General features: G+C 33.2%; 1 protein-coding gene across 1 annotated transcript in view; it reads left to right on the top strand.

The window, feature by feature from the left end:
• The first annotated feature begins 13,602 nt into the window (after positions 1–13,602).
• LOC101897675 (protocadherin-like wing polarity protein stan) overlaps positions 13,603–24,362 on the top strand; it is a 158,560-nt gene continuing 147,800 nt past the window's right edge. The window contains exon 1 of the mRNA XM_059125595.1: positions 13,603–13,637. The gene's annotated coding sequence lies outside the window, so the exon portion shown is untranslated. The remainder of the gene's footprint in view (positions 13,638–24,362) is intronic.

Here is a 24,362-nt window from a genome sequence, read left to right as displayed (position 1 = left end):
TTTTGTACATACAACCAAATTAGGCCTGAAAATAAGTATGCCATATTTGATCGAAATCCGATTTGTTATTTTTGTCCTCCGCAGCCGTAGTATGCACAATAATATTTGGGAAAATATATCAAATACAGCTCAGAAATAAATTTGCTAAATCTTATCGAGATCGGTTCAGATTTGGATATAGCTCCCATATATAACTTCGTCCGATTTACTTTTTATTGTAATATTTGTAAAAATGTGATGGAATTTGGTACTTACGACCGAATTGAGTCTAGAAGCTAGTATATCAAATTTGGTGAAGATCGGTTCAGATATAGCTATAGCTCCCATAAATACTGTTCATCCGATTTGTTATATTTGTTACCCACAGCCGTAATATGCATTCCGTAACAACGATATTCAGGGAAATATATCAAATACAGCTCAGAAATATCTTTGCCAAATTTTTATAGCTCCCATATATCCTTATCCGATTTCAATTTAATTGTGCACCAAATGAACAATACAAGTCCGAATTTAAAAGATACAAATGCTTCGGCATATTTAGTCTTTGGAACTTTAAATTATAATTATAATCATAGCGTGTATGATTGAATTATGCCATAACAGCTTTTAATTGTTATGCGGAGCTCTATTAAATATTCATAGTGGTGTAGGGCATCATATAGTCGTCTAACCCGACTTTTGACGTTTCCTTACTGGTTCAATATCGTAGCTGGCGATATACATTTACATTTGGAATTTTTTCTAAAAAATAAATTTTTATAAAAATTCCATCAATGGTAAATTTAAAAAAAAAACAACAATTAATTTTAAGAATTTAATAATATTAATCTTTTTTGGAGATTGGAATCCATACCAAAAATTCTTTTTGACAAAATATCCACCCTAGTATTATACATTTTACATTACAATACATCGTTGATGTTACAATTTATTTTATTTCTGACTTTTCCCCACTCTCTCTCTCTCTCTCTCTTTTAATGTCCAGTTTTATTGAGGAACATTATAATAACAATAAATTAACATTATGTCCACATAAAAATTGATACACACACACATTTTCTGCTATGCACACACATCTCAGAATAAAAACATAAGTAGATATTTTTAATGGGATATTTTGTATTTAAATTAAGCATAATATATCTCCCTAATTACCCCCCTTCATAAATTTACACGCAACTACGTAGCCGACGATATAAAGGAACTGTAGTTAAACGCATTTAATAAAATTATGAAAGTTCTTTCATAAACAAATTGCCTCGTAAGAGTGCCATTTATGGTCTTAAAAGGAAGTGACCGAAATGGACCGTAGATGGGATGCTGCGCTTTTGGAGAAAGAGACGAGGAGGAGGGAGGTAGAGAGAGGTCAAGAATTTAATTGGATTTTTAGTGGAGCTGTATGAACTGTAATTGGCTTATTTGGATACAAATTTTTATTTGGGAATAATTGTAAACGAATTAGAGCTTTTAAATTGGACTCATTTGTTTCTATTGTAGCTAATATATTTTTGATGTTTGTTAATTGGAAATAGTAACGAATGTGAAATAAGTATACAATTGTATTACGCAGTATATTGTTCAGCCCATGGCTTTTCTAAGTTTGAGCCAATCAGTCATTATGTTTGGGGTATAGAATACAGTCTCTTAATCAATTCGTCGAGAATGTATTTCCTCAACCATATGGCTACAAAAAGTACATTTCATTTGATGCGACTAAAATGATCGATATAGCGGATTTAGACCCTAGGTATCTTTACACGAATATCAGTCCACTCATTCTGGTACCTTCCCCAGAACATCTCTAAATTTTTACATAAAATATTTTACATCATAGAACAAACTTTACAAATTGAGTATTTTTATCAGTATTAGGTCAGGTGCTAAGATGAGCGATATCGGCCCACGCCATCAATCCAATTATCTTAAAATTTCATACGTATTAATAGGGTAAGTGTGCCTAAGTTCGGCATGTCCCAGTAGTCGGCACTTTTTATTTTTAAGCCCAAATAAATGAAACTATTATAACTAAATATATTTTGTTTACTTCAAACATATTGTCAGCCATCTTTGTGTAGAATTTCGGTAGGAAAATATGATATATTCTAATAAAAATTAAATTTTTGTATGTGAAGGTCCTCAACAATCCATATTCGTAAGAAAAGTACAATAAAGACGTCGAATCAGTGTAACTAAACAAAAATATTATATTTTAATACATTAATTTATTATTATTATTAATTATTCATGCAAACAAATTGGTATGCCGACTGTTGGAAAATGCCATATCGACAATTGGCAAGTGGTGCCGACTACTGGCAAAAAAGCATTGTTTTAATAAAGCTACAAATTTATGAAATTTAATAAAAAGTTATTAAAACATTATTTATTATTGCAAAAACTATACAAAATTTCGAATCTGAATAAATTAACTTTGTAATAATTGAAAATTTCCATTCAGAATTGTGAGCGATTAAAAATGCGAAAGTCCTAAAAGTGCCGACTACTGGTACACTTACCCTATTTCTACTAAAGCAAGATCTACATGATCTGGTGCGCAAATGGCACCTTCCCCGCAAGTGGTCAAATTTTGGAATAATTATAACTCTTATAAAATGTGAAATAAGAGCAATGTGTAAAAATCCTCCCAATTGTGGGCACACATTTGGTGCCTAATAAACGTGAAATCGGTTGAATATATAGAGTGCGATGAAAAAACGGCAATCAACTTCTGACTGCTGTCATTTCAAAGAAACTTGTTCGACAGCTATTAAAATTATTCCAGCGGCAGCTTATTATATTGTTTACAAGCGTAAAAAAGCATTTTGGTGAGAGTTTTCCAGAAAAAAAAGTTATTCGTGATGAAATTCAAGCGAGATAGTGCGATTTCTTTATATATGACTGGAAAACCACAAGTGGCTATCGTTGGAGTAGTCCAGTTCTTAAATTTGAATAAATCTTTTGTGTCTCGTACCATCGCTCGTGATACGGGTGCCGTGATATTGGTAGCGTAGCCCGACGTCAAGGAAGTGGACGGAAGAAAACAGCAACATCAGCAGAAATGGTTCGAAAAGTAAAGAAGCGACTTGATCGAAACTCGTGAGCTGAACATATCAGCAAACATTGACAAATGAGCTCGAGGTAAAGCTATTGAAATTCCAAGAAGTGCTAGAACTAACACTGCATCAGAAAGAAGACAGACTCAAAAGAGCTAAAGATTTGCTTCGCTTGGCCGAAAGTGGTGAACTGCCGAATTTGGTTTTCTCCGATGAGAAACCATTAGTTGTCCAGCAGTTTTTAAACAAGCTAAATTATCGTGTTTACTTGCCAAAGAGGTCAGCTGAAAGTGTGCACCTTCGGTTATCCACCAGAACTCAAGCGCCCGCCACGGTGATGGTGTGGGCCACCATAACAGCCGATGGTCGCTCTCCGCTCCTATTAATCGACCGTGGCATCAGAATAAACGCCGAATATTATCGCGAAAATATTCTGGAAGCCTTGGGCATGCAAACAATTTGGCCGCAGACCTTAGACATTCCACCAGGAATCAGCACAATCGCACTTAGCACGCGCCACCCAAAAATGGTTACAAAATGATGTTCCTCGCTTCAATTCCAGCGCACAATGGTCACCAAAACCTCCCAATACCAATCCCTTGGACTATTGTGTCTGGAGAATTGTTGAAAGCAAGGTTGGCACTAAAAAATACAAATTGGCGATCACCTCAACATTCGGGCAGCGTGTGACGGTTTCATTGGCCGTTTGAAGGCTATAATTCGTGCCAAAGGTGAACAATTCGAACAAATCTAAACTTATTCTAACATTTGATGCTATCTCCGACATTTTTTGATTTCATTCAATAAAATTTAATAAACTTCAATCTGTATATATGGAAGCAATATATAAAACTGAATTTATCTAATTTAAATTTGTATCTGTATCTGATATCTGGTACCAAATATCATCGTTTTGAATTATAGTAGTCATTTGGTTTACTTACCTGATGATTTAAAATTCTTTTTAATTTCTAGTAAAATTGCCAAATTGTCAAAGGGGCGTTGAAAAAAAAAATATTTGTAAAATCAACGATTATTGCATAGCAGATCCTTGAAAAAAATATGTTTAAAAATACTCATAATTTTCTGTAAGTAGATACTTGCAAAAAATCTATAAAATATTTCCAAGTTCGGTCAGTTGGCTGCTCGGTCAGAAACAATAACAAAAACTTTAAAAATCCACGATTTTTATTTAGCAGCCCCTTATTTCAACAGTTCCTTATTTTCGGCAGAAAGATACTTAAGAAAATATCATTAAAAAAATCATATTTTTCATCAGAAAATCCTAGAAAAAGTTCTTATAGAATCCACGAAGTCCCGTCAGTATGTCTTTAAACATATAACTAATATCAAACTGTAAAATGACTATTGGCAGCGAACAATTTTGGAGAGTGGTTTCAATTAAAGATTTTTTTTCGTTTCAAACAATCATACGTTTTCAAACGTATCAATTTTATTCTGCAAGTCAACAAATGTTAAATAACAAAAGGAAAACTTTTTCACAATTTCCTAATAATTTGAAACTCTTCTAAATTTTTCTGTAAAATTACATAAAAAATGACAATATTTCTTCTTCTCTTTTCACCCTTCACATTTCGTCAAAGTTAGCAAAGAAAAAAGGAAAATGGAAAATAACAAATTATATTAAATTGCCTTAAGGAGCTTCTATGTGTGGGCTATTCTATCTGGTCTTTTCCAAGTATTTCAAAACATTTTTGGACAATCATTCTTGACACATGCATGTGTACACATGGGTATTTGCGTTCTTCACCCAACTTTTTTCACCAAAAAAATAAGGATTGCCACACAAAACCCATTTTCCATATAGATTTTTTTTCAAAAGATAAATGCAATAAATATTGAATGAACCCCAGGCTAAACCCAGGCCAAATTAAATATTCTATAAAAAATGTTTTGTGAAGAGATAGGAATTTTTCCATACTGTGTTAAGTATGTAACTCTGTCACCCTCTATGATGCCTCACATTTGAACTTCTTTACTGTGCGGTACATTTTGTTACTCCCTTCTTTGACATTCTTATAATAACGAGTGTGGCCATCACATAAAAAGGGGTCATTATAATGAGAATCTGAGAAAAGGCAGTGCCACAAACCTTCATAATCATTGTAGGAAATCTTCTATCTATTTAAAAATAAAATACCGTCGTGGTGGGGAGGGAGAGAGTGAGACACACACACATGCACACACGTGGACAAAAATGTTAAAAAGCATGAATCACACAAAAAAGGCACTTTGTGCGTGGTAGCTTGAGGAACTGTAGTAAATAGACGTACATACGAAGATTGTTCATTTATTTTGTTCCCTTAAACCCTTTTTGGAAAAACAAGCTATGAAATTACGAGGAATGGTGAAAAATTAAAGAATGTCATAAATGGATATATATTAATTCTTTTTTTTAACCTATAAATCCTATCTTAACAATCCTAAGAGTAATTCACAATAAATTCCCGAATTTCTGCAATCCAAAATTAAAATATCTTCCGAAATTATTCTTGAAAAATATTATAAAGTATTAATCTGTTTGTCGACAGAGAGTGCGGAAATATACCACTGTCTATAAGGCTTAGCCTATGATGAAGGCAATTAATATTTCTTATAGAAATTTAAAATGTTTGGCCTATGAGTTCATGTTATAAATTCCACGATTATAAAGAGAACTTGTTTTCAGCACAAAGCAGATCCTTAAAAACCTTTTTAAATAGAAAGATTTCAGTCGTCTAATCCTTAAAAAAGCCACAATGTTCTGTCAGAAGATCCTTAAGAGATATGATTTTGGAAAATTTTCGATATCCAGTCAGCAGATTTCTGTATTTTTTATATAAATAACCAATTAAAATAATATATTCCTTAGAATATCCACTCAGTCAGTAGATTTGTAAAAAAACACAAAAAAACTAAATCCTTAAAAAATCTACAATGCAGCAGGATTTTGAAAAAATTTTTAAAAACCATGTTTAGTCAGAATCCTTGAAAATATGTCTCTGAAAAGTTTAAGATGTCTTGTCGGCAGATCCTTGAAAATTCTAAAAATTCTTAATGATGAGTCGGGAGATCCTTGAAAATGTTTCCTTTAAAGATGCAATAGATTCAGCCGGGCTATGTTTTAAAAACATTTTTTTTTTTTTTTTTTGTAAAATCGCAATTTTCTCTTAGCCATCTTAAAAAAAACTTTAAACTTAAACTTTATTCCACCAGAAGATCCTTTAAAACTACCTTTGAAAAGTCCGTGAGGTTCGTCGAGCAGATCCTTAAGAAATTTTATAAAAATCCTAAATTTACGTTCATGCACAATATAATAATACGTTTGAATAAAATACCTTTAAGAAATTCTAGAGGTTCGGCCAACAGACCCTTAAAAAAAATTTAGGAAATCAACGGTGACTGTAAGCAATTTCTTGGGAAAATCTTTAGAAAATCATTGATAACCAGCATATCCTCGAAAAAGATTAATCAAAAATTTTTCGGTCAGTAGATCCTTGTTCAAATAATTTCCCAAAATGTACGATGTTCAGTCAGATGATCCTTGAAAAAAATTCACTATGCCCCGTCGGTAGACCTTTGAAAAAATTCTTTTGACAATGCCCAAGAATCCTTGCAAAAGAAATATTGAATATCAGTCATATTTTGTCAGCAGAATCTTGACAGAATTCTATCAAAAAATCCACGACAATCGGTCGCTGCTTTTCGAAAAATAAATCTTTGAAAAACATAAAATTTTTGGTAGGCAGATCTTTCAAGAAATTCTAAAAAAAGCCCACTATGCTTGGTCCGCAGATCCCTCACAATTTTTATTTAAAAAAATCCAATAGGTTCAATCGATATTTTTGAAAAAATTCTACGATTTGTTGCCCAGCAAAATTTTGGAAAAAATATAAAAAATCTAAAATTTGAACTTTGAAAAAACTTATTTCAGAAAATCTACTGTGTTAAGCCAGTATGCCCTTTAATTTTCGCAAAACAAAAACTCACTGTTATCCGTTAATTGAGAAAGTAAAATTAGGTTTAGAAAAGTTTAGATTAGAGAAATCCAAAAAGAAGATCTTTGAAACATTAATTAAAATACAAGATTTTTGGTCTAGAGTTCCAAAAAATAGACTTATAGACGGAGATAGCTAAATTTACTTTAAATTTTATGTCGATCAAGAACATATGCTTAAAATGGTTAATTTGGTCAATATTTTATCATAAGGTACTTTTTGTGCTCTTAAGCTGTAAGATATGCCATCTTTATACAAAAATAGTGAGCCTCGTACTCCCAGATATTTTGATGTCTATTAATTATGAATTCCGAAAAATTCCATCTAATTTACGCCGTATTCACAGGGCTATAGACTGACAGCTTCTTTTGGCATTTTGGTACCTTATAGTACTTTTCATTCCAGCTTATTTCATACATGCAAAATTTCAAGGTTTTAGCTTTTACGAATGGGTTAATAGTACTATGTTACCCTTAATAAGGAATTTCAAATAAACTGTACCATTTTGTTTCCTTAACGTGTGAATTTCCAAAATTTCGTCAAATCTCAAGTTTTAACTGTCTACCGCAAGTTTTAACTGTCTACCGCTCAATAATTACTTGGTAAAATGTGATAAGTTTTGAGTTCCTTAAGGAAGGAATTTCAAAATATTCTTGTGCCTCATTACTAATATTCTTGTACTCATTTTTATGACATGTGTACATTTATGGAAAATTTTTAAGCTCTTTTCTAACGCTCAAAAACAATGTTGTTAGTAATTTTACTACCCTTGAAGTACCAATTTCCAAAAAATCCTTATAACAGCCATCCGCTTGAGGATTGACCCTCAAAATCTGAAAACTCTAGCTCTTAGCAGTCGCTTAATTACAATGCAGTACCATTTTTCCTTTTTTGTACTTTTCATAACCTTTAATTAGGAATTTTGTATTCAGTGCTTTAAAGCACAAATTTCCACACACACTACAGTTTATCATTTCCTGCCACACCTGACGCGACTTTATGGAGTAGATTTAAATTTAAAGTATTTTTTGAATAGTAAGTACATTTTGGTACATTTTTCAAGATAAGTCCCTTTGTGAGTAGGAATTTCAGTGATCTGTATGCGAAATTTTAAGACTTTAGCCTCAAAATTATAGAATATTAGCCCAATTCGTAACTTTTTATACGAATTTGCCTTCTTACCCACCAACAGATACAAATATCCCAAATTTTAAGTTTCTAGCCCCAGTCATTTCTTTTGGACCCTAGTGAACTAATAAGTCGCTCATCATTTAAATAAAAAAAAAAACTTCCAATTCGCAAACTTGTCTCTCCGCCCTCGCATCTCTTATATTATGTTAATGTATATCCTTTCGCCTGTGCAGCAATAAAACTAAACCAACAATGAGTGTAAACAGAAACTAGGACGATATGTTATCTAAACTTGAAACTTGATGGGTTGACGTGGTGTTCTACTCTAATATTTAATGATGTGGAAAATTTTAAAGTACACAAAATATTCAGCAGCATCGTTGTCGTTGTCGTCGTCAGCGTTATCATCATCGTCATTATTGTCAGGCATGGCATCAGGCAAACAGACCTTCAACCAACCATCCATTGCCATGCTAGACTGCTTGACTTAGGACTCTGCAAGATGTTGTGCTGCCAGATGCCAGTGACTGTTGCCACTAACTATTGACTGTATGCAAAGGTAAAATGTGAGCGAAGCACAAAGGGAAATGGGTAAATAGAGACAAAATGGAAATCAGGGAAGATGGTGCCAAGCCATGCCAAACGCGGCAAGATGTTGTAAAGTATAAATATACATTATCAGCATTTTCAATGTAGAATGAGCAAATATGCATGTATGTGTGTACACATAGTTAATGGTATTTGGCAATGTATTGAGAATTAATTACAAGGACCTTTTTGGGGTCGAGGGAATATTTGGTAGTGTCACAACAACAACACCAACAGCAACACACTCAAATACATATTCGTTTACAGATAAACACCTTTATGGCTATAATTGTCTCCATTTACAGTGATTATGTTAACCAAGGATTGTCTTCACACACACAAACATCCAATCACACACACACATACACCATATTTTTCAAAGATATTTATTATGCTAAACTTATGGATTTATGCGTATGTCATCATCGTGTGGTGTCACTTGGAGTTCAGCCTTGTCGCCTTTATTATTATTATTGTTGTTGTTGTAGCTGTGATAAATCTGAAACCAACAATAATGGTGTCGATATGGACATACATCATGTTGCCGGACTAATTCATGCATACATATATCAAATATATGTATGTATCGTAGATTTAGGGTCCTATTTACATACACCAATGAAATATTAAGTGTGTGTTTGTATGTGAGTTTGTTTGTATGTATAGCAGCTACTTTTCAGCTTTGAACAACGAAAGGACATTTAAATCGACAAACATATTTTGTTTAGTATGTAAACATGTCCTTTGATTATTGTCATTCAAGATTTATCGCTGTCGAAAGCCAAACAATTTATCATGCACAAATCTACATGTTCAATTGTATAACAGGGTGGGATGTGTTCCATTCTATTGTCGACAATGTAAATTAGCATATAGTACAATAAATGATCATCAAAATTAGGTGTTTGCTTGAAATTCCACCTGAAGCTCAATTTTGTGGACCGTCAAACCAAAAAAAAAGATTGCGCTGCACACATTGTCATCAATTTATATGTATTAGTTTTATATTCCATCAATTCAGGAGTTTCTTTCCATTATTTATGTTTTAACACAAAACAAGGCAACAACATTAGTATTGAGTTATGGTATTGACGTAATCTGATCTGTTAGAGTCTTTCATTCCATACAATCTCCACACAATGGTGCCATCCATCTTGAACCATTTTGAAGGTTTTACATGCACTTTTTAATAAAAGTAGTTGCTGTTTCAGAATCTAAATTTTTCCTGCAAAAAATGCTCAAACTTCAATTTTAAAAATTTAAACACTATTTGTTGGGGACTTATCTGATCTGTAATTATTTATTTATTTTTTAATATTTTTCAATATCTTTTCAATAAAAGATTATTTTTAAAGAGTTATCTAAGAACCAATCGTTGAGTTGCGCTATAACTACTGATTTTAAAATGACGAACTACTGATTTTAAAATGATGAACTACGATTCATAAGGACATTGAAAATCTAGAATGATAGCTTTAAAAATATTATTTACTAAAATCAGTGTATACAATTTACGATCATAGATTAAAAATTAAATGAAATATGTAAAAAAGCTGTAAATTCGGGCGGGCCGAACTTTGAATATGCTCGACCATTTGAAACGAATTTGGCAATTTTCAAAAAAAAAATAAATAAATAAATAAATAAGTAAATAAAATCCATTAAAAATTCTGTTAAAGTCTTAAAAATACCGAACGTGGACCTGCATAGGCAACTTTTGTCACAAGCTTTTACAATATTCAAATGCAAAACTTGAAAAAAAAAACAGTTTATAATGTAGCTAAAATCATCAGAATACCGAATATCGGGCGGTACTATTATATGGGGCTATACCAACCCAAATCATCAAAATACTAAATATTGGGAGTTACCGTTATATGGAGGCTATGCAAGGACGTGGACCTGCACAGATAATTTTCCGTCATAGGCTGTAGTATCTATTTCGAACTTCAAATACCAAATTCGAAACATTTCCGATGAATAATGTCGGTTAAATCACCAAAATATCGAAAAATGGGAGGGACCATTATATGGGGGCTATAACAAAACGAGGATCTACATGACCCATTTTCAATATCAAAAGTTCTGCAGACATAATAATTCGTTCGGAAGCTAGAGTGATTTCCACAGACGGACAGACAGACATCACTAAATCGACATAGAATTTTATGCTGATCAAGAATATATATACTTTGTGGGGTCTAAAATATTTATTTCGAGGTGTTACACACGGAATGACAAACTTAATATACCCTCCATACTATGGTGGAGGGTATAAAAGGAATTTACCTCATAGAAAACGGATAATATTAGACCACTCCTTCTGATACCTCCTGCAAAAAGGGTCAAACTTTATTTACTTCAAATTTCCCACATCCATATATTTCTATCAATACTTGAACTGGTACGAAGAACGGCCCATTTCTGCTGGTACCTCCCCCACAAATGAGCATCTGCTACGAAGAATGGCCCACTTCTGCTAGTACATCCCACACAAATTTGCATCTAATTTTTTTGGGCTTGGCACATTCTAATATCTCTGCCAGCGAAAAAGCTAATTTGGACAAATGTTACCCATCTCCGATCTCGATCTAAGTTTGATAATAGTATTATGATGTACGAAGTTTCGATCAAATTGGATACTCTCTTCGAGAGTTATCGTGCGCACCAAGCAGAGACACACCCGGACAGATTTGGTCCAAAGGGACCTAGGGTCTAAAAATGTTATTTTAAGAAGTACGTTTTGGCCGTTCAAAATGATAAACATCAATTAACCATATGGCTGAGGTTATAAAAATTTTAATCTACAATTTGAACACATCTTTTAAATATTATTTTAAAATCGCCGATTCAATTAACTTTCTAAAAATATAGTTTTAAAATCCACGCTAAGGTAATATCCTTTTATAAAATTCTTAAAATTGTAGCTACGATAGGCTGTAAATATTCTTTAAAATCTCCGATTGTAACTTCGATATGATTTTAAAAATATTATCTTAAAAGTCTGTGATTATTGCTTCGATAATCTACTTTTAAATCTCAGATATTCTTTAAAAAACCTTGTTTGAAAATTTCAGGACAATAGCTCAAATATTCCATAGGAAAATATTCTTGAAAAAAATCCACGATTATAGACCAGGAATGACATAAAAATATTCTTCATAATTTTCATGATTAAAGATCAGAATTTCCTTAAAAATTTTCTCTTTGATACCTCTACGATTTTAGTTTAAATATTCCTTAGACACACATCATTTTACGAATCCATAGTTGCAGCTCATACATTCTTTAGCAAAATCTTATATAAACATCCATGTTTAAAGCCAAGAAATTCCGTAGAAATTTTTCCTAAAAAAAATTTTTTTTATAACATTCCAAAAAAAATCTACTGTCACATCTTAGATTCCTAACAAAATAATATTTAGAAATATCACGATTAAAAGCATCCTTTGGAAATAATCTGTAGAAAATCCAAGATTTAAGGCAACCTTTAGAACTAAAAAAAAAATACGATTATAGCTGAAATTTTCCTTAAAAAATGTTCTTTTAAAGTTCACTATTGTAAGTCACACTTTCCGTTATTATTTTGTTAATAAAAATTCCACGACTAAGCCCCAGATTTTGCTCAAAAAATCCACGATCACACATGTGACTTTCCAAGAAAAAAAACAAAAACTTTAAAAAATTAAAGATTTTAGATCAGAAATTGCTTGAAAATATTCTTTAAAATATGAGCCATTATGACTCAGATATTGCTCAAAAATCTACGTGTACTCTTCAAAAAATATTCTTTAAAAACACATTCTTTAAAAACACATTCTTTAAAAAATGTTCCTAAACGCAGGACCTGGAACAAATTTTCATTCCCAAATAATTAATTAAAGGAATCGTAACTACATATAAATCAACAGATTAACCTTAATTATTACAACGGCATGTCGCCAGAAAAAGGTATTTGTGAAACAAAAAATTCATACTAAATTTTATTGAATCAACAATTATGTTTAAAAATATATATATCGGAGAATATTCACGATTACTGTTGTTTTATCAACTACGACTTAAGGCCTTTAAAACATTTATTAAAAAATCTACGATTGTAGGATTTAAAATCTATTTTAAATTCTATTCTAGGAATGAGAAGTCTAAGTTTTAGCACTGACAGCACTGTTTCCATTGACAGGTCTCAACGACCATTTTATTTTGATATCTAACTTGCGAAAACGTTCGTTAATTACCGAAATTATAAGCATTTTAATTTTGGCGATTTTTGTTGTTAATCGAGAATGGCACTGCTCTACCCTCAAAAATATAAAAAATAACTCAAGGAATATTCTTTAATATCTACGATTATAGTTGTGACTGACCTTGAAAATAAGTTTTTCATATTCTTTATAATCCAAGATTTCCTTAAAACTTTTCTTGTTTCCTTCCAAATATTCAAATTGTTTTCCACACCATCCTTATAAATATCAATATCTCAACATGCATTGATATTCCATTAGAATTGGGCACACAGTCGTACAACATGCCATCCGATTCATTTGCTGAATAAATAAATGCTCCAAACTTAATTAGCTTTTCACGAAATTTCGAAATTTTGCCATGCCACCACCAGCTAATTTCCTATCGTCGTTATGCGTGAATATATGATTTAGATCGGTAATACGATTACATATTACTTTCACAGAGCACATACCCATACCGTCATGCAAATGTATTTGTGGCAGTCGTAATTTCGAATATCATTAGAGTACACATGCTGGAATATATTACAAAATTTTTATTTTTCCACAAATATCTTATTACGCTTCCTCCTGTTTCTTTGCAGATTTCTAAAGTAGCTGTTTTGGTAACATTTGTGGTGAGTAAAATACTTAAGAATATTGAAAAATGTATTGAATCTTTAAAATTGGTTGATGAAAAAGGCATATGCATTATTTTTACAGATTAAAAACATGTAAGCTACAATTGCCGATTAACAAATTAAATGTAATTCTGAGCATTACAATATGCAAAAAATATAGTTAAATATCTTCAAAAATTTTCTTTGCTGCCATTTTATAAAATTTATGATTATAGATTTTATAGGACGGGACCGACTATATGATACCCTAAACCACTATGTATATTTAGTTGAGCACCCGTGACAAATAAATTTATTTAAAGTAAATCACACCGCCTATCAACATTTGGCTCGATTTTACTACATTTGACATTCTAGAAAGATTATATAAAAAAAAAATATATCGGAGCCGGGTACCAGTAAAAAGCGTACGTCCCGAAATTCACTCCATTTGGACCATAATTTGCACAATAAACCTGAAATCGTATTAAGGATATATTGGAGATATATCCAAATCTTAGCTTTATAAGATATTTGGTAACAAATATCATTTTTGTCGAATGCATATTTCGAATGTGAGGGACTTATAGACCAAATCGGATGAAACATATATGAGAGCCAAAGCCATATTTGAACCGATTTTCACCAAATTTGAAGAACTCGCTTCAAGGCAGGTTATTTGAACTGATATTGGCCATTTGGTGCATAATTAACTCGAAATCGTTTAAAGATATATATGGGAGCTATATCTAAATTTGAACCGATTCTCACCAATCTCACCAATTGTCTTTGATCGAAAAAAATATTGTTTGGAAAATTTCATCTCAATCGGATAATAAATGTGAACTGGATTTTGTTCACAAGAATACATGGATAAACGGATGGACGGACTGACATGCATAAAGCGACTCAGAAAGTGATTCTATGAAAATCGTCAGAAGTAATTGTGTGTCTATCTCGCTTTCTTCTCCATGTTACAAAGAAATGCACAAAGGCATTATACCCTTACCACCTTGTGGTGGGTAGGGGTATAAAAATATTGTATCTCTGATATTCCTTCGAAAATACGGTTTCAGATTATCCTAAGAAATTTTTTAAAAGCGTGAGATAAACTAACTGAAACAAAGTCAAACGCCATAATTTTTACATTTTTTTCAAATTTTATTGAATTAAAGCAACAAATGCTGGAAATAGAATCAAATGTTAAAATTAGTTTAGATTTGTTCGAAATGGTCACCTTTTGCACGAATTATGGCCTTCAAACGGCCAATGAAACCGTCACACGCTCCCCAAATGTTGCTCTGCGGTATTTTGACGCATTCAGCTCACGACCCATTTTTCGGCCACTGCGACGCGGGTTTCGATCAAGTCGCTTCTTTACTTTACGGGTTCAGATCACCCTAAGGAAGTTTTTAAAATATCTACAATTATTACTGATCCATACAAATATTATTAAAAACATTTTATAAAAATTTTGTTTTTTTTATACCCTCCACCATAGTATGGAGGGTATATTAATTTTGTCATTCCGTTTGTAACTCCTCGAAATACTCATGTCAGACCCAACAAAGTATATATATTCTTGATCAGCGTAAAATTCTAAGACGATTTAGCCATGTCCGTCTGTCTGTCTGTCTGTCTGTCTGTCTGTCTGTCTGTCTGTCTGTCCGTCTGTCTGTCTGTTGTAATCTCGCTATCTTTCGAACAAATTGAGATAGAAGGCTAAAATTTTGCACACATGTATATTTTGCCAGTAGGCAGGTTAAGTTCGTAAATGGGCCATGTAGGTCCAAATTATCATATAGCCCCCATATAACGGTACCTCCCGATATTCGGTATTTTGATGATTTTAGCGACATTATTCACCAGAATTGTTTCAAATTTGGCATTTGAAGTTCTTAAGGGATACTACAGCGTAAGACAGAAAATTATCTGTGCAGGTCTACGTCTTCGTGTAGCCCCCATATAACGGTACCCCCCGATATTCGGTATTTTGATGATTTTAGCGACATTATTTAGCGGAATTGTTCCAAATTTGGTATTTGAAGTTCGTAATAGATACTGCAGCATAAAACAGAAAATGGGCCATGTAGGTCCACGTCTTCATATAGCCCCCATATACCGTACCCCCCAATATTCGGCATTTTTATGATTTTAGCCACACTATTTACCGGGATTGTTTCAAATTTCGCATGTGAAGTTCGTAATGGATATTTCAGCCCATGCTAGAAAATTGTCTGTGCAGGTCCACGTCTACGTATAGCTCCCATATAACTGTACCCCCCATATTCGGAATTTTGATGATTTTAGCTACATTATAAACAGATTTTTCTTCAAGTTTCGCATGTAAATATTGTAATAACTTATGAAAAAAGTTGCCTATGCAGGTCCACGTCGTCGTATAAGCATTAGGTATTTTTAAGGTTTTAACAGAATTCTTATCGGATTTTATTAATTTTTTTTTTTTTTTTTTTTTGGAAATTGCCAAATTTGTACCAAATGGTGGAGGGTATTAAAAGTTCGGCCCGGCCGAACTTACAGCTTTTTTACTTGTTTTTATTTATTTATTTATTATACCCTACACCACAAGGTGGTCAGGGTATTATGTGTTTGTGCATTTGTTTGTAACAGGCAAAAGGAAACGAGATAGACCCATCGTTCCTTTTGATGATCTGCATAGAATCACATTCTGAGTCGATTTATGCATGTCCGTCCGTCCGTCTGTCCATGTATTTTTGTAAACAAAGTACAGTTCGCATTTATTGCCCTATCCAGATAAAATTTTGCACAAATCATTTGTTTGGCCCAAGGAGGAACCCTATTGAAATTGGAGATAATCGGTCAAAATTTAGATATAGCTCCAATATATATCTTCGTCCGATTTGCTTTTTATTGAGCACCAAACGTGTAATATCAGTCCGAATAGTATGGAATTTTGCACGTACGGTCAGATTGGACCTGAAAATAAGGATGCCAAATTTGAACGAAATCGGTTCAGATATAGCTATAGCTCCCATATATATTGTTCATCCGATATGTTATTTTTGTCCTCCGCAGCCGTATTATGCACTCTGTACCAACAATATTTGGGGAAATATATCAAATACAGCTCAGAAATACATGTGCTAAATTTTATCGAGATCGGTCCAGATTTGGACATAGTTCCCATACATAACTTCGTCCGATTTACCTTTGTGCACCAAACGTCTAATATTTGCCCAAATGGGATGAAATTTGGCACTTACGACCGAATTGAGTCTAGAAGCTAGTGTGTCAAATTTGGTGAAGATAGGTTCAGATATAGCTATAGCTTCCATATATATTGTTCATCCTATTTGTTATATTTGTTACCCACAACCGTAATATGCACTCCGTAACAATGATATTCAGGGAAATATTTCAAATACAGCTCAGAAATATCTTTGCCAAATTTTATCGAGATCGGTTCAAATTTGGATATAACTCCCATATATATTTTTATCCGATTTTAAATCATTCGTTCACCAAATGGGCAACACAAGTCCGAATTATACAAATTCGAAGATACAAATACTTCGGCATATTTAGTCCTTTGAACTTTAAATTATAAACAAAATCATAGGGTATATGATTGAATTCTCCCATAAAAACTTTTAATTGTTATGTGGAGCTCTACTAAATTTGCAAAGTGGTGTAGGGTATCATAAAGTCGGCCCCGCCCAACTTTAAGACTTTCTTTACATTATTTTATTATTATATATATATATATATATATATATATATATATATATATATATATATATATATTTTTTTTTTTTTTTTTTTTTTTTTGAGAATTCACAATTAAATTTACCTTAGTTTTTTAAAGTCATCATTGTAATTCTTAAAACCTCCACGGCTTTAAGCGATAGTCCCCATATGTCCCCATATTTATATCTCTTATAAAAAAACTACTATAGGCTCATGAAAAATCCATAACAATTCTCACCAACTAAGTAATAAGTTTAATGCCAACTTTCAGATTTCTGGCGAATACAAAAAAATTAATAAAACATGGAAATAAAAAATCTGTTGCTGTTAAAAAACACGGCTGTTTGTTAAAATTCAATTAGTCCTGTCAAATTGTTTAAAACTAATGAAAATCAACTTTCACACAGACCATTAAATCATGACTCACACAGTTTTACGGCAAATTGAATGGACGTAAAGTGATGGACGTAATAAAAAACTAATGCTCACTTTACCACACTCTCATACATCCACATACACTGTTATTTTATAAATATTGTCCCTTGACAGAGCAAGTGTATGTAAATATGTTGTTTGTTTTTGTTTGTTTTTTTCACAGAAATCCTCTTTGGCAATTTTTTATTGTTAATACTTTAAAAAGTCATTAAATATTTAATGAAATTAAAATAAAAAAGCACAAAAATAGCGTATATATTTTCCCCTGGGCAAATAAATGTTAAGGGAAATGGGCAGATATATCTCACGTTTGTGTACATTGATACCGTAGTTGTTGTTGTTTTTGTTGTTTTCATTTTTTCGCTGCTTTAATCAGCAAACTTTACAAGTGTATACAGGTATGTACTTGTATTCGCTAAGTGACATCCATTCAGTTGCGACAACTGACACTTGATTCGCATTAATGCTTAAGGACATCAAGGACGTGGATTTTTATGTTAATTTAAAGAAGTATATAAATATTTATAAATGAAGAAAAAATTAACAGCAAATGTATGAAGAAATCGAAATTAAATAGTCTTTGATGTCAGCGGATCGAACATTTTATATACAGGGTTGCCCATATTTGACGGACCCATCTGGCAACGCCATAACTTTTGACAGAGATGTCACATCGCTTAATGACATACCGCGTTTGAAGCGTCAGTCCAATCAGATTTTTATCATGAACCAATACACGCCACGCGAGCGCTCTGAAATAGTTGAAATTTACATTCAACAGAAGAAGTCAATTGTGAAAACTCAACGTGCTTTTAAAACATTAAAAATGTGAGAAGTCCGCCTTCTAAGAACACCATTAAGCGTTTATACGAAAAATTTTCGACTGGTAAGGCGAATATAAGGCATATAAAAGTCGACCAAGGCGATTGGCCGAGAATATCGCTGCCGTACGAGCCAATGTTGAGAGGAACATCCCAAACACGCCGTTCTCAGCAGTTGGGCATGGCTCGGTCCACTTTACAACGGATTATTCGCATTGATTTGCATTTGTTCCCGTACAAAATTCAATTGACAAAAAGAATGTTGCCTGCGGACAAGCCTCGTCGATTGGAATGGGCCCAAAGGTCCGTCGAATATGGGCAACCCTGTACAGCATCATGAGAAAAATTTAATGATAAGAAGTTGATGGAAATGTGACTAGGATTGGCGTAAAGGTGAAGCTATTTAATTTCGGGACCTATTTTGAAAAATTTTTGCAGGGATTTATCCGACACTGAAATTCAGATTTCTTATTTCTTTCTCCAAAAAATTAAATATTGAGAGAGATGAAAACGTGTTAAATTAACACTAAACCAGTAGGAAATAGTCAAAAGTCGGGCGGAGTTGACAATATGATACCATACACCACTATTCTTACTTAGTAGAGCTCGCATAACAAAAAAAGTTTATATTGCGAATTTATGTGAAGTATGATCTGCTACAAACTATGAACTTTATTTGAAACCGTATTATGACTTTAGAGAAGTCACAATTCGGGATCTATTTTCAACAAATTTGACGGAAGCTTTTATACCTCTTTCACCAAATAACATTGCTGTATAGTGAATGATATGACTCCGATAAGAATTATATTAAACAAGTAAATAAGCTGCAAGTTGTTGCCGAACTTTGAATACCCTCCACCATTTACAACGAATTTGGCAATTTTCAAAAACAATAAAATCCGTTAAAAATTCTGTTAAAATCTTAAAAATACCGAATGTAGCTGTTGTATTAGGGTCTATACAATGACAAGGGCCTGCACAGGTAACAGTTGTCATAAGACATTACAATATTCAAATGCGAAACTTAAAAAAATTGGTAATAATGTAGGTCCACGGTTTGGTCTAGCCTCCATATAACGGTACCTCCCGATATTCGGTATTTTGATTATTTTAGCGACTTTATTCACCGGAATTGTTTCAAATTTGGTATTTGAAGTTCGTAATGGATACTGCAGCCTAAGACAGAAAATTGTCTGTGCAGGCCCACGTCTTCGTATAGCTAACGGTACTACCGGATATTCGGTATTTTGATGATTTTAGCCACACTTTTACACGATTTTGTCTAAAAATTGCTATTTGTAGGTCATAATGGGTTTTAGCTCCGGTGGTGGAACATGGCATATATAGGTCCACATTTTTGTAAGCCACCATATAACGGAACCTCCCGATATTCGGTATTTTGATTTTTGATTTTTGCCACATTTTCCACGGATTTGTCCAAAAATTGGTATTTGTTGTTCGCAGTGGGTCCTAACTTCGGTGGCGGAATATAGTATATATAGGTCCACGTTTTCTTATAGCCCCCATATAACGGTATCGCTCGATATTCTGTGTTTTGACGATTTTTGCCACATTTTTCCAAGGATTGTATTTGTAGTTCATAATGGTTTCTAGCTCCGGTGAAAGAACTTTGAATACTTAGGTCCACGTTTTCCTATAGCGCAAATTTAACGATACCCTTAAAATTGTATCAAATTTGACAACAAAATCAATATCTTCGGAAATACAAGAGATATCAGTACATTTGGCACCATTTTGGAGGCTATAATTTGATATGTAGGTCTTAATGCCACAAAAAGGGTAAATTTTTAAGTTTTAGTGGGGTTTTCGAAGAGTTCAGGTGCAAAATACCAATTTTTGCTCCAAAACCGGTTCAAACTACACCATCACACCCACTATTTTCATAAGCCTTCAAGGAAAGTACCTATCCTCCCAGAACCGGATCAAACCGGATTTTATATCCGAATTATTGGGTCGAATAACCAGCAAATCGGATATTTCTCCTACGAAATAATTATTAAAAATACTTATCCCCAAAATAGGGGTTTTGTCCGCTTTAGTTTTGGACATAATCCCCATCTCCATTCCCCCCAATTTTTAATGGGGATTATGCCCATGAGTGTTATGACATGGCACTTTAACTTCTGGCGTTTAGGTAAAGTGTAGACTTTTATGTCTTCTCTTGAACCTATAGTAGAATCTTATGAAAAATTAATTTGTAGAATATTTTGACAGGCTACAACCACGTTTAAAGAGAAGTTTGTGATGTAAACATTCAGAACGTCGATAAACGTGTCTAGACGTAATTATTTTCTGTGATGTACAATGTGATTATTAATAGACCTGCAATAACTGGTATTGTATCTACGCTGTTTGGAGTCGTTGGTCGCTGTACGTTTTGACATGGACCGTCCGTCTTGATTTTCGGTATAGTGAAGGTTTTAGTTAGAATTTCTTCCAGCATTTCGGCATTTATCGTTCTACTTGCCTCTACCTCACAAAACATTTTCCACACAGAACCAGTATTTGCTACAGCCCATTAAATGGTACCTTCTGGAAGATTTGTGGAGCATTTCAGATCCAAGTCAGCTAAAACTATCAATACATCAAATATTTTTTTTCGGTTAAATTTTTCACTTTCCAAAAATATTCGATATAGATCGATCATTTGGTATTGCTGTCATAAAAGGATATAACATACAGTATTTTTTCTACTCACAATGACCAGGTAATGTCCCGTCTCTTATCTCTGAGGTTTGAAAATTATTCACAAAATATAATTTTTAACTTTCGAATTTAAGTTACATTTAATATGATGTTAAATAAAAATACTTTGGCATCATTCAATGTTGTATCGGTTCACAACGCCACATCACCTCTGCACAACCCCACATCATCCCTCCCCAATCGAATAATTGAAATTTGTTATTCTTGTTATTGCCGCATGGATTTCTATTTGTAAATACTAACGAATAAACTGTTGAATTTGTTACCAGTCGAGGATACAAATCAAATCACCTGGCTTTTGTGCCACAACAAATTGTTGCAACGAAACGTGCCGCTCTCTCTCTCTCCTCTCTCTTTCTTTTTGTGATATAATTCAATTATTTGCACAAAATTGTGTAATTTTTAATCTTTTAAATCTTTTAACTGGCACGTTCTATTTTGAGGTAAGGCTTTATATATATGTGTCTATTTTTATATATTTTTTTCTACCTTTAGACACAGGCATTTGGTTACAACAATACCAACAACAACAACAAAATGGAAACATACACACACATATATTCTTAGTGAACAAAAGCTTTAAGGATTTTTCTAAATGAAACATTTTTAATACTCAGTTTTCAATTGGCTAACAAGGGAGGATATCCATAACCATTGGAGGTTTTTGTGGGATTTACATGTGACATTCGATAAATTATGGTATTTGATATTTTGGGATAACAGGCAAGCATATACCCAGCATAAACTTTTGTGTAGTAACATAAAAATATCTACTACCCAGCATACATTTGCAAGTTGTATGTGACGAATAACCCATTAAAAGGAAGTGTAAAGAAACTACATTTTGCAAATAATGTATATTTTCCTAAATCATATGAAGGAACAGAATATATCATTCTCATTACCAAGTAATGAGTAACAACGGCACAGATAGTGCTTTTCCGCACTGGCTTTTCTGCAAAGCCAACTAATGCTATTATGGGACTGGCCCTGTGTCACATGGTTACAGAGGGCAAATATCATTTTGTAATATCAATAAGTAAAAAAGCAGCTAAGTTGGGCCGAACTTTAAATACCCTCCGCCATTTGGTACAAATTTGGCAATTTCCAAAAAAAAAGAAAAAAAAATCCGTTAAAAATTCTGCTAAAATCTTAAAAATGCCGAATACCTATACGACGACGTGGACCTGCATATGCAACTTTTGTCATAAGTTATTACAATATTTAAATGCGAAACTTGAAGAAAAATCTGTTTATAATGTACCGTTACATGGGAGCTATACGAAGACGTGGACCTGCACGGACCATTTTCTGGCATTGGCTGAAGTATCCATTGCGAACTTCACATGCGAAATTTGAAATAATTCCGGTAAATAATGTCGCTAAAATCATCAAAATACCGAATATCGGGGGGTCCCGTTATATAGGGGCTATACGAAGACGTGGACCTAAACAGATTATTTTCTGTTGTAGGCTGTAGTACCCATTAGGAACTTCAAATGCCAAGTTTGAAACAATTCCGGTGAATAATGTCGCTAAAATCATCAAAATACCGAATATCGGGAGGTACCGTTATATGGGGGCTATATGATAACTTGGACCTACATGGCCCATTTACGAACTTAACCTGCCTACTGGCAAAATATACAAGTGTGCAAAATTTTAGCATTCTATCTTAATTTGTTCGAAAGATATCGTCTTAGAATTTTATCGTCTTAGAATTTTACGCTGATCAAGAATATATATACTTTGTTGGGTCTGACATGAGTATTTCGAGGAGTTACAAACGGAATGACAAAATTAATATACCCTCCATAATATGGTGGAGGGTATAAACGTACCTGATCAAAATATCGTTTTTGACCCTAGGTCTCCTTGGACAAAATCTGTTTCAGGAGATTTGGAGTCGATTAAGCGGTTTCTATTTGCATGACTTGCTAGTGCTCCAACCATTTTATATCATAGGAAACAAAGAATTATCCGATTTATTTAAAACTTCAAAAATACTAATATTTCTATCAGTGTGACGTCAGGTGTTAAAATAGGCAATATCTGTTTATTCCTTCTAGTATCTCCCCCATAAAGGGTTAACATTTTGAACTATGATAACTATTATTATTATTTCAACCAACTCTAGGTCTGGTAGGAAGAAGGGACAGACCGGACCAATCCCCCTAGTACCTCCCCCAAAACGGGTCAAACTTTTAAATAACCATGGCTCTCATAAAATGAAAAATCCGATTATTTTAAGATCACTAGCACAATATCTATAGTGTAAAGGTGGTATATGGTTGATCATTCTCTCTGGTACATTCCCCACAATATTTTGAATATTTATTCACAGTCCAATAGCCACTCTGGGTTTTAGAAAATACCAATCAAATTCGATAGTACTCGGTTTGTAGATCAAAACCCCAAAGAGTTTCGACTTTTAGGACAAATTTTTGTCAGCCAATATTTTGAGATATATTTCGCAACAATTAAAATAGAGAGAGACGAAGCTTTGGATTACTTCAAGAATCATTGATTTAAAAATGGGCAATGTCGGACCGCTTTTTGCCTTAGTCCCTATGAAAAGCCCAATCCCGATCTCAAGCATTTTTAAATTTTTTCGTCATATTTTCTATTTAATTTTCCCAATCATGTTGAAAGTTAGTTTAGGTTGAAAAGAAGGGCGAAACGATCGCCACATGTCATGGTGAATACACCTGGTACCCATATAATGCATACTTAACCGTGTTCAGAATAGTTGTTGATTGAATTTATAAATTCCAATACAGTTTTTGAATTTGCTGTTTTAGATGTTATAGCTTTTATAACTATTTAGCTGTCCTTTAAGACGTTTACGGTAGCCGATCTCGTGTTGACATTAAGCCAGTTCAAACACTTTACAATCGCCCGGACCTCCGCTTGAAGGATCGTATTGTGAACGGGCAAGTGGAAAGAGATAACGGTATATGGTTCTTGAATAAAAAATCCCAGTCCCATTGTAGCCCCTAGCACTGAGTTGTCTGTATTACAACAGCTT

This window comes from Musca domestica, unplaced genomic scaffold, assembly GCF_030504385.1.
Source record: "Musca domestica strain aabys unplaced genomic scaffold, Musca_domestica.polishedcontigs.V.1.1 10, whole genome shotgun sequence".
In the NCBI taxonomy this organism is placed as follows: Eukaryota; Metazoa; Arthropoda; class Insecta; order Diptera; family Muscidae; genus Musca; species Musca domestica.
The sequence above is the reverse complement of the archived record's forward strand: the minus strand, read 5'-3'. Positions and strand labels throughout refer to the sequence as shown.